The sequence below is a fragment of the Apaloderma vittatum genome, unplaced genomic scaffold, assembly GCF_000703405.1.
Source record: "Apaloderma vittatum isolate BGI_N311 unplaced genomic scaffold, ASM70340v1 scaffold9401, whole genome shotgun sequence".
In the NCBI taxonomy this organism is placed as follows: Eukaryota; Metazoa; Chordata; class Aves; order Trogoniformes; family Trogonidae; genus Apaloderma; species Apaloderma vittatum.
The window spans coordinates 78,426-90,672 of NW_009698625.1; the positions used below are offsets into that span (position 1 = coordinate 78,426).

The 12,247-nt window shown below is 41.7% G+C and overlaps 1 pseudogene; it reads right to left on the minus strand.

The window, feature by feature from the left end:
* Positions 1-10,760: 10,760 nt before the first annotated feature.
* Positions 10,761-12,247, minus strand: part of LOC104280447 — a 2,738-nt pseudogene continuing 1,251 nt past the window's right edge.

Genomic DNA, 12,247 nt, shown 5'->3' on the forward strand with positions numbered 1-12,247 from the left:
GGTCCGCAAGACTGAAGTATTGTCTTCCTGCCTTGCTCCTCCCTGAACTTGGGTCTGTCCAAGCTGCGGTCCCCTTTGAAACAGATTGGGCCAGCAGAAGCAGACACCTGATCCCACACGCATCTCATGACTCTAAACCCTCTCTTCATGCACAGCATCTCTAATTGGACGTGGTTAGGGTAAAAGGAGAGTGGAGGACTCACTCTGCTCTAATGCAAGCCCTTGCCTGTAGACTGTGATTATGTCTGACCTGCAAACCCTGAATCATTTAGATCTCCCATAGTCGAAGAGACTCTATCTTTCCCTGTAAGATATAATCACTTTTGTAATGGACTCAGGATTATGGAGTTCATTGCACCCATGCATTTCCTACAGTCTCAAGCAAGTTAGATGGGTTTTTTTGAAGCCTGCTGTGAGCACCTTTATTTTTTATTTTTTGTTTATAAAAAGGAGTAAGACAGACAGAAGAGCACAACAGATTGGCTTGTTTAAATACACAGTGGTCAAATTTATCCTTTTCCTGAAACACACAGCTAGTGCTTGTTTGGGTTTGTGTCAGGTTATTTTCCCTGAAGGTTTGCACCAATACTCCTCCAATTGCTCCTCCTGGTTTTATAGAAATGGGTGTGGAATAAAATCGCAAAGTAAATCCTCACGACTGCTGGCATTTTTAGCTGTATGTTAACATAAGAAACAAGATCCTAGGACATGCAAGCCTGCTGCCCCAAGGCAAAATAGAAAGGTATTTTCTCCCAGAGAACTACTGATAGATATAAACCCAGAAAGATAAGTGCTCTGCTGGCATCTAGCGCAGAAGTGAGAGTCCAATGGACAGACGAAAGGACAAGCTTAAACATGCCCCATTTACCATCACCTGGTACAGTATTTGGAGTGCTGGTGGTAGCAACAGACTTGTCAGAAAGTTTAAATCATTACAAGCATTATATTTATGTTGTGAAAAACCTGTTCCAAGCGCCTATGCTGAGTGATGCTTTGCTTGCAGCCTAGAAGCTGCAGATGAGGCAAGAGGAATGATGAGGCTCCTCTTTCCTCTTGTGTGTGTCCTGACAGCAGTAACAGCTTTGTTAAGGGGTTACCACTGCTGAGGGTACCTCGTGAGGAGAGGGTCCCAGGACGGGTTAGCAGAGAGGCATGGTGTGATGGGGTCAAAACAACTCAGCTCTGCAGGGCCAGCTGTAATGCCAGTGAGGGTTCTGTACCCAGCACCTGGCTCTTGAGAGCAAGGGCCATCCTTTTGGACGTGGGTGGCCACAGGAAGGGAGCATTGCTAGTCCCTCTCACACAACTTCATTGAAAAGAGAGGGCCTAATTAATGGGCTTGTAATTTGGAGCTGTGTTTGAGGCTTTTGGTTTTGCATGTTACTCCAATTCCTTTCCCTCCATCCAGTGTAAAGCTGCATACCTAAACTTACTGACTGGGTCACCACTTGGGAGGGAAGAAATATAATTTAAGAAGTCTGATTTAATTTTCCAGGTTTCTGGCTTTGGTATCTAGTCAGCATTTAAATAAAAGTCCTTGGAAATTGGGTCAATTCTTGTTATTGTTAATCACGTCTTGGCGGGAGGTCTACATGTACAGATACTTTCACTGTCATGGGTGAAAATTGCTCTCACACTTAGGATTTTGTTCTTTACCATTTACCTCGCGTGGCACTGTGGAGTTCGTGTCTGCTTTTGCCTGTAGTGTTAAAAAAATCACTGGTTTGGCTAGTAGTGAGCCCATGCTCTTTCTCATGCTTTCTCGTGCGTCTAAGAAGAAAGTCTCTCCTGTGTGGGAGTGACCTTATCTGCTTCATCTGGCGCAGCGCTGGCAGGCACGGCCGTGTTCCCTTCACTGAGCAGAGCACCCACCGTTCCCCACAGGACACCAGGATCCAGGCCAGGGTGATTGCTGCTTCTTTGCTATTCAGCTTTGCATCTCTCACCATGCTCTCACTCCCTTGCACATTTATTTGCTGCTAAAACATCGTAAGACTCAATCTGCCATCATGTCTCCCCTTTGGCCATCTCCTCCTTGCATCCAACCCCTTTCCTGGCTTCCCACTCCATTCCTGTGAGTATCTGGTGTCAGCTGGTTTCTGGTTGTCCCTTTTAATGTCCCTTCGAGTGTCCCATTTTTTTCCTTTGGGTAGGCTAGTGTCAGCTCTCAGAGCATACAACTCCTTTTCTCCTCAAAATCAAAAGTATGACTCTGACCACAGGGACAGAAGGATGATCTGCAAAAAAAGTTTTCAGTAAGTAAGCTAATTTGCTTGTTAGCATGTAGAACTTGTTGAGCCGACAGCTCCTGGGTTTCTCATGCCTGGTCTGGATTAATTTTTACCTAAAATAAATTGCGAATGTTTAGTTTCAAATTTCCTCTTTTTGCTGAAAGAGCTCATGGGATTTCAGAAGGTGTGTTTTGTGAACTTTTTGGAAAAGGGTGGAGTATAACTTTAATTATGCCAAAGCCATAGGAAAACTATTTTAATATTGCAGATGACATGCAAAGAGGCATACTAAAATTACCTAACACAAGTGTTTCTAGGTTATCCAGTAGCTCATCACTTTATTGGAAAACACTTTTAGTGGAATCTCAGTACAAGACATATGATTCCAAATATTACAAATAATAATGAATATTAAGAGTAAAATACATGGAAAATAGTAAATTTTGGAGCTATGTCTCAAAAATAGGTACCTAGGATGAGAGGCGACATCCTTGTTGCACTGAACATTATAAATAGAAACATAAGCAAAACAACAGAATTAAGATTACATGGATAATTACATGGATTAAGGCCTTATTTCCTTATCTAAAAACATGAATATCTATTTTTTGCATAGCTTAAGAATATGTCTATTATTTTTTCTTTCCAAATAATTTGTCTTCATCTCTAAAACTACAAAATTTTGGAATCCAGAAATGAATAAAAAGTACCTCCGTTTCAGTCCTCCACTATTCAGGCTATCTTTAAGGTAATTTCATTCATTTTACATATTCAGTTATTGAAAGCTGAATTTCATATGTTGATTTAAAGATACATATATTTGACCTGTTTTGTGCCAAGGCACAAGTCTTTTTCTTTTTCTTTTTCTTTTTCTTTTTCTTTTTCTTTTTCTTTTTCTTTTTCTTTTTCTTTTTCTTTTTCTTTTTCTTTTTCTTTTTCTTTTTCTTTTTCTTTTTCTTTTTCTTTTTCTTTTTCTTTTTCTTTTTCTTTTTCTTTTTCTTTTTCTTTTTCTTTTTCTTTTTCTTTTTCTTTTTCTTTTTCTTTTTCTTTTTCTTTTTCTTTTTCTTTTTCTTTTTCTTTTTCTTTTTCTTTTTCTTTTTCTTTTTCTTTTTCTTTTTCTTTTTCTTTTTTCTTTTTCTTTTCTTTTTTCTTTTTCTTTTTCTTTTTTCTTTTTCTTTTCTTTTTTCTTTTTCTTTTTCTTTCTTTTTCTTTTTCTCTTTTTTCTTTTCCTTCTCCTTTTTCTTTTTCTCTTTTTCTTTTCCTTCTCCTTTTTCTTTTTCTTTTTCTTAACATGATTTGTCTTCTTAAACAAAAATCATCTAATGCTCATTTTTATTTCAGGAACTTGCTGGAATTAATCAGCTGGAAGAGGGTCATTTTGTTTGCTTGGAATTGAAGCTGTGTTTGCACTAAGATAAAAATTTCATTTTTCAGTACAAATAAATTGCCTTGGACAAAAAACCTGCACCTTGTGCCAGTAGGATTTTCAGAAAAGTAGCTTCTCAGAAAAGACAACTTTCATGAGTAGAAGTCTGGCTTCTCCTCTGTAAACTCCCCATGTGCCCTTGAACAGCTTGATTTGGATGAGATTTTATGTGAGTTCCTTTTTAAAGCCAAGAGGACCCCAAAATTTCCACTTATATATGATCCCCCATAGGCTATACATCTTCTAGATGAACACTTAGGGTTTTTTCTTCCTAACTGGAAAAAGGGAAAATGTTTGCTACTGTCACTGATTAATCAATAATTCTGGAAGAAAAATTACTGTACTAAGTCAATGTTTTAAACTCTAACATTTTATACAGAGTGCCAGGAAAAAAAACCCCACACCTCCTTCCCATGTTTGCTTGACTTTAAAAGTCCTGTTTTGCAAACATGTCTATGCATTAGTCATCTTGGACTGGAGCCAGGCAGCTTTGGACTGTGTCCCACAAAGCAATACAGACGCTCAAGTGCAACATCAAAGCAGCAAGTTTAAAGAAAGCAAAGAGCTTCTAATTATATTACAAGGTAATTATCATACATAAATCTATTTAGGGTAATCAAGGTACTTTATTAAATACCTTTGCAGAGAGCACCTATTCTTACCGTTTTTCTAAAGCAAAATAATGAACTTCGGCCAAGCAGAAAGAAACTACATTTCTGTGCAATACTTCAAATTGTTGAGTCTGTGCTGGGTGTAAATGCACCGACCCTACAGCCTGAGCCAGTTTAACAAAATAGGTTTCTAAGAGTCCCTGAGTGTGTGGTGGAATAACCACTTAATGGAGGATCTCAGACAGGAGAAAGGGTCTGTACAGGAAAGGGGCCAACCCAATGCGTGTCTCCTGACCAGGGCAGGCACGGGGCAACAGGCATTATGTGTGGAAGGGAATGTTTGGGCCAGGGAGACCAAGCAAGACTGCAAGCATTGCCCATCCTGTCTCTGGTTCAGAGAGGACATCTGCTCTGTGTGCCATCAGATGCCATGGTGTGGGAGAGGCTGTCTCTCCTGTTCACCCGAGCATCATCCCTGCCTGCCTGGACAGTTAAAAGCTCTTCAAGAGCTATTTATGCTGAAGTAGCTGTGCCAACGAAAAGTGAACTCCCAAGCTCACTCTTCCACAGCTCATTTGTGAACTAGTGAGTTTCAAACTGGAGGTTTCAGCAAGGAGAAAGTATGAGCTTAAGCAGGAAATTTCAAGGCCTTATCAGATTTGCCCTTAAGGGCTGATATTAGTAGCTCCAGTCCTGACAATTCCCAGCACATGGCTTCCTTCTGGTCTGAACTGAATCTCATGCCTCATAGACTCACAATAAGATCTGAGAGCTGACAAGTTATGGGCTATGAGGCAAACAGCTTAGGGCCACCTAGTCAACCCTTCCCAGTGTTCCTCTCTCAAGTGTGTTGATTCACCCTTTTCTCCCCAGGAAGCTATAGAGATGGTGGCTTGTCTGTACTTGACACAGCAGTTACCATAAGGCAGGCCCCTTTCAGAGCCCTGTCTTGAGCTGCAGCTTAGACCTCAGGCCAAGTACATCTATTCATTACAGCCTTTTCTCCTGGGCCAAGCTCACCTGTTCATTACAGCCTGTTCTCCTGGTTCAGGAGGAAAAACCAACCTAAACCTGAAACCCTTCCCCGGCAAGCTGGAATCAAATCCCCAGTCACCTGCCTCTCTCCAAAGAGATTAACAGCCTGTACCACAACTTACTAGTTTCCCCAGATCTCCTGGTTTGCTTGTAGTTTTGTTTGGGGAGCCAAAATCTGGGGTTTTTTAGTGAAATCACCACTTGCTTCTACTAAGCCAGACCCTGGTGGGTTTCCTTTCCTCTTTGTCCAAACCTTCTAAACTCAGATACAAATAGTGAATGAGCTCTTCAGGGTATGGTTGATCTTTTGGCTTTTTATCTGGATAAAGAGGAGGAGCAAGAAAAGGGAAATTAGCCATCTTCTCCACAGAAGGAATTCATAGTGTGCCTCTACCATCATATATTCTTTCTTATGAGAGAGTGACATTAATGTGATAGCATTTCTCTGAATGTCCATATAAAAAACCCCAACAACTTGGTTATAAAGGAAATAGGAACAGCACTGCAAGAGAAAGTCTTGGATAGGCTGGTCCTGAAAGAAGGACTCAGGACTTTCTATTCAAGACATATGGCCTCAATGTGGCCTTGAAGATTCAATGTAAATATGCTAGGTCAGAGATCCGTGTCCAGCCTACCGCTCCACCATGCTCATTTGTGCAGAGACTGCCATACCCACATGGCTACTTCTTACCCTTTGTCTTCTCTGGGAGATCCTGCACAGTCACTTATGTTTTCATGTGAGCAGGATCCAGAATCCCAATTCCTCTTATTCCAGTCACATACCAGTATACTACTAGCTATTCCAACACTGCCTCTCTGGTTTTGAGCAGAAATTGGTGCCGCTGCTGATCTCTTCCCTTGAAATTCCTTCAAAAGTGGCACCAACACTGAACTTTCATCACATGGATTTTTCTGATAATACGTATTTATCCTGGAAAAAATCACAGCCAGCTCACTTCAGTTCCTCAGAGTTAAACCCCATGGTTTAACTGAGCACAATCTTTTCTGTATGTTATGCATCAGTTGTGATAAGTTCTTCCCTGTGAGAAAATACATAAACGCCAATACTTCCAAACTTAAAGCTCTGAGAGCTAAATTAATTCCCAAGGACAAATACATATTATGTGAGTTGAGAGCAAACAGTAAGCATGTCATGACCCAGAAGAGCAGCAATGAATCTGCACATTTCTCTGTGAACTTGTGAATTATGCAAATAAAAAGGCAGAAATTAAAAAACAGACTCACACCTTGGCATTTGTAATTAAGGCTCTTCATCACCACGCAAGATGCTTTTATAATATAGGTTTGTTAAAAGGCCTGTTTTATGTTTTCTGCTTTGACGGGATAGAAAGTTTTTGTGAAGTTTAGGAAACAACTGATTTCCCGAAATGCAAACTTAGATTCTATACATTTCACCCAGGTACAGTTCAGAGTAATTTCTGATGTGTTTATGTTCAGCTTTCAGGCAGCTGAACTTTCAGGCAGCCGTTGCTTACCCCTGGACACTGCCCAGAGAATCTGCAGACTTCAAAGGCTGTTGGGAATTCTTCATATTCTCTAGATACAGTATCTTTTTGAGGAACTCTTCTTTCTGTGATCTCCCAACAGCAGCTGAAAGTCAGTAATTATAAGCTCCTTGTCACATTTGTAACTTCCTTTTCTTTGTACTAAATAACTCTATTTATCTTAAATGCAAATTTTAAAAAGAAGAAAACTTTTTTTCTGAATTTATTTTTTCTGAAAACAGGAAATATATGGGTTTTCCGGCTTGTCTCCAGATTAAAACAAAACAAAAAACAAATTAACATGACTGAAATGCTGAAGAAGAAGTCAAGCTCAAGGCAAGCTTGGAAGGGCCAAGCCAGGACAGGTCCCAGCCATGTGATGTACACCACTTCCCCAGGGCCCCACTCAGTTTATTCCCTGGGCTGCAGGAGGGACCTGATTTGCTCATGGAGCACAAAAATAAGCACATATGGAAATTTTGTAAGTGTAATGAATTTAGGATAGACATCCAGCTGAGCAAAAATTTATATCTTTCATCTTCCAGCTTCCATTAAAACATGCTCATATTAAATAACAGAAAATGTGTAGGTAAAGAATCTCATTGAGTATCTGTGCTTATGTGTGATACTGAAGTACAGAATATTAGTAAATACCTTTGAGAAACTGACAGAGAACAATATAGCAGGCAGGGAAAGTGGGATGGAAAAATATATGGGAAAGTCACTGAACTGTAATTTTATTTTAGTAAATGGTTTGTTGCTGTCCATATTATAAATACAGGTTTTTAAAACCAGAAAGATTTCTTTAATGTCTTTCTTCTCATGTGTCTCTCAGTGATAATCAAAATTCAACCCTTTTTTGGTCATGAGAGTTGATCTGGAACTGATCCTACATCCAAAATGTACAAGCCAATCCAAAATATACTACGGATCCAAGAACATTTCAGATAGACTCGGGAAAGACATATTAACATAAAACACATCAAAATGTTTAACACAAACCTGCATTTTTAAATGCCAGTTTTGGACTGCAGTAAGAAAATTTAAAGCAGAAAACTAAGCACAAGCTCTCTTTGCTGTTCTGATTTGCATTTCACCTACGTTCACAGATCCTCTTTGCTTACACAAATTAGGTAACTCTGGGCCCCCTCTCTCTTGACCTACTTAGACTTCCTCCTGCCGTTGCAAGATAAAGGCTGCTGGTGAGAACACACCAATTCACACACACATGCTGTACAGTAGGGCCGTGGTGATATGCTGCTAGACTAGATTAAATCCTTTTTGGCCAAGCTCACACAACAGCCTCCTTGGGTGCTTCAGCGCTGATGTGCTCCTATACCCCTATCCCTGTCCCCTGCCTCATTCCTGGTGGGGAGCTAGAGCCCCTCTCTCTCCTCCTGGCTTTGGACTGCTTGATACTGCTGACAGGGCATTTTACCAGGTAATGTTTCCATGGAATTTCCTAACAAAAATTCACTTAATGGCATCACTGTGACCCCTACCCGGGTCCTCATCAATAAGGTATGGTTAGAAATCCCCAGCATGTTCCCCTGAAGTGAAGGACAAGGTCCAGTCCCTGGAGCAGGAGCCGGGACTGCTTCCCACTGGGGCTCGAGGACTTTAATGCTTTCTGCAGCTGACTGGAGGCAAAGAGCATCAGCTGCTAGCAAATTGTCCAAGTGCTCCTTGGATCTTTCTCTTTAACCACCTCCAGCTTCAGCTGAGCACAGCCCAAGGGGTTCTAGCAGTCATGGGATGTGATCTCAGGGTTATTCTAGCAAAGATACAGCAAGATTTGGCAGTCTGAGGCAGAACAGCAGATAGGCAACCCCTGGTGACTCACTCATTCAGCTGCCACCAGTGCTGGCAAGCTTCAGGGTAGAGATACAGGATGCTGCTTCTGATGTTAAAGGTTTCAGACACCTGTAAACGCCTTGGGGCCTCTCAGGTCATAGGCTTAATGAGGTGGCAGCATTGGAGGCAACAGCTCATTTCACGGCCCATCAAATTGTCAGACAGCCTTAAGTGGGTGCATCCCACCATGGTTCCTGCCTGCCCTGCAGGCCCCAGAGTTGCTATCATCTTCTCAAGGTCGCTAACCGACCTCCCAAAGCAGAGATGCCCTCTTGTGGCACCCCTGTAGCTGTCACCTCTCTGGATCCACCCACGCTCCTGGTCTCCATGTCTCTGTTTTCATGAGGCTCTTTCACTGCACATCCCATAATCTTCCTGTGGACTGAGATTAGGCCGAATGACCTATAATTCCCTGGATCCTTCTTCACCTTGAAGATAGCTGTGATACTTGTCTTTTTCCCATTTTCAGAGAGCTCCCCCTATCACTAGTTCTTGATTTCTTCCAGTCTGTCTCCTAGCCTCTCTCCTCTCAGCCACCCCTGGGGTGTACACACACCCACCACACTCATCTTGGCTCACCGCACTCATCTTGCCCGTGCTGCTCACCATAATCCTTTCCACCATGCCTTGCACCTGTACAGCTCCTACCTGTCCTTCTTGCATTCCATCTCAGTACGGAAGAGAAGCTCTGTATGCTCAGCTTCAGCTTACCCCCATCAGGAGTGAGATTGAGGGAGGAAAAGAGAGTTGTCCATGAGCCTCTGCTTTCCTCAAAGCTACTGTGAGGTTCAGGCCTCCTGGAGAACTCCCTGCCCGTTATTGAATAAAATTCACCCCTGCCCTTCCATAGATGCAGAATCAAGAACCAGCTCAGGGAGACTAGGAATATATAAGGAAAGCAGACATAATGCATTCCCTCAATATATAATTAATATATAGCATATAAATAATTTGAAAACCCCTGCTTTCCTTCCTGGTGAGAGGAAGAAGAGAAAGGAGGAAGAAGGAATGGAACCAAACTTGAGACTCCAGGGAAATGAAAGAGGAGAACCACATTTACCATCCGGAATACGAAAGTCGTGACTGGCTAATTTGGTACAGGTTTCTGACAGCATTTTTTGTTCTCAAGGCTCAGCTGTTAATGAATTAGAAAATGCAGGCTCTTAGAACAGTCTTCCTTCTAAAGCAGAGTAAACTAGATACTTTAAAGTAGGGACTTCCCTGGATATTCTCCTTTGAAAAGGACAGATTCCAAACAGGCTTGTTTTCAGGAGCTGAACAGGGATGAAGAAAATGTTTACCTGATCCACAAAGAGGAGTCAAGAAAATGTATATTTTGAGTAGTAAATGTGTCTGATTTTTCATGTCAGTCACCCAACTGAAAAACCTCTTCACAGGGCCAAGCATTTCAGTCCCATCTTTAGACATCAAAAGCATTAAGCGCTTTCTTTACCATGTTCACTGACCCTGCATTGATAGCAGTACGCACAGCAAATATATTATTGCCACAGGGAAACAAGCAAAAGCTGGGGTTTATGCCCAAATTCTCAGTGTGCAAGCTACAGTGAAGTGAAAGTTACTACAGAAATCAGATAACCTCATAAAACAGAAGTCATCGACTCTGATCAACCTGCAATAACTCTGACCTTTAGACCATAGCTCACTTAGACACTGCCGGCAAAAACATGCTTCAGAAAGTGCAGCCTCTTAGAAGAGACTGAGCTGAAAAGTAAAATCACTGAACAGAATTGGTTCTGTTCAGCTCAAACTAGGATGTCCAGATAATAACTTATTCAGAGCACAGATTTTTTTCTCAGTATGTTTCTTCAGTGCCCATTGACACTAATTCTTAACCTTGATGAAAGCCACACGCTAATAACAATATCTTAACATCCTTCTATGTACTGAAAATTAAAAACTACTTGAACTGTGGGTATTGCTCAGGTCAACAACACTACACGTTACCAAATAGATGAGGATTAATATCATGTTCACCAAAAACACCGAGAAGGCTGAGAGAGAATTTAATTTAACTTACAGTAAAATTCATTTTTTTATTTTGTTTAAATTATAATGGACTGCATTCAACCCATGTTTATCAGTAAGCTATTGCAGACCCTATACTGGAACACTGAATAAGAACAAAATTTTTGGATTAACTCTCTCCACATGCTGAAAAGATGAAATACATATAATATTTGTCAGGCAATTTAAATAGCTGCATAGATGGATCAGACAGGATTGAAATTATTCACTGACAACATGTAGAGACTCACTTCAGAAGCTTTCATCTGATTTTAAACAGCCTACCATGAAACACTGAAATTGGAGAATTATATACAGTAATCCTGCCACGGCCTTTTGAATGTAAATGATAATTTAGAGAATTCTATATTTAATTTATATTTATCACAGCAGAGTAACAACAATGGTTATATGTTTGGGAAATAACAAGTGGGAATTACAAATGTACCTGGAAGTTGAAGTGCCCCATTTCTTGTTGTCCTGGTTTGAGAATACCAGGTGTCTTGGGTTACAATATGTAACCAAAAATGTGTAATTCTATTTTCATTTGTTGAAACCGGTTGGGAGATATTTTTATCTCTTGTAACTCCAGGGGCGGGTGCCTTCTGTTCATGGGTCAACGTGGGGCACGAGGGCATTGAGGGAAAAGGGATACCAGTTCTTAGGTGACATAATTTCTTGTGTATTGGATATAGAAGCTTCGCTAGGCCGCACCATGTGGTCTGGTTTACCCTGGTTCGGCTGGCACGTGGTGGTGGCTATACTTTTCCCATTTGCAGGCTCTTATCTAAACATGGGCCCTATAACTAAGGCTACGGTGGCGGTTATCCAGTTTGTTTCATGGGTTAATAAGGTGAGGAATTAATGGATTTTTAACTTCCTCTGGAAGGCAGGCACATAGGTTCAGAGCTATCACACACTTACTGTATGCTTTTGGGCTTACTTTAATAATGGTACCTACTGTGAGGGAACGATACCGGGGGAAGTTTTTTCCCAACCTTTCATTCAGCTCTTTGGGTCTACCCCACTAGTTTTTGAAGGGTTCAAATCTTCTCTGAAAGCTAATGATATCACACAGTGGTTGGTGTTGCTAGTATGCCTGTTCTTTTTAGCATTCAGAGATAGGGGGAGATTGGCCTCCCTGTGATCAAGGGTGCAGCATCCTCCCATCACACAGAAAAACCTGAGATTTAGGTCACCTGAGGACTTGGGAGCTGCCCTCAGCAGACATAGCATTTGGCATAAAATGACTCAGCATATAGTTCCTATGGTTTCTTAAAAGACAACTAAACAGACTAGAAACCAGCATCTGCAGCACCTCATGGGGCAGCGCCCGAGAGCCGAGCTGCTCCCACAGGCAGCGGCCCCCGCAGTTCTCCGCACTCGGCCTCCTCGGCTGCTGGTAAGAGCCTCTTTGGGCAGCTCGCCTCTCAACACAGCCTTGCCTCTCAGAAGACAGTCCCCGGTGATGCAGGACGCTGAGGATCAGGCTTGGTCCAGGCCGAGCGAGCCGTCCCTCGCAGCTCTGCAGCGTCGGATCGGGAGCGCGGCTCTGTTTCC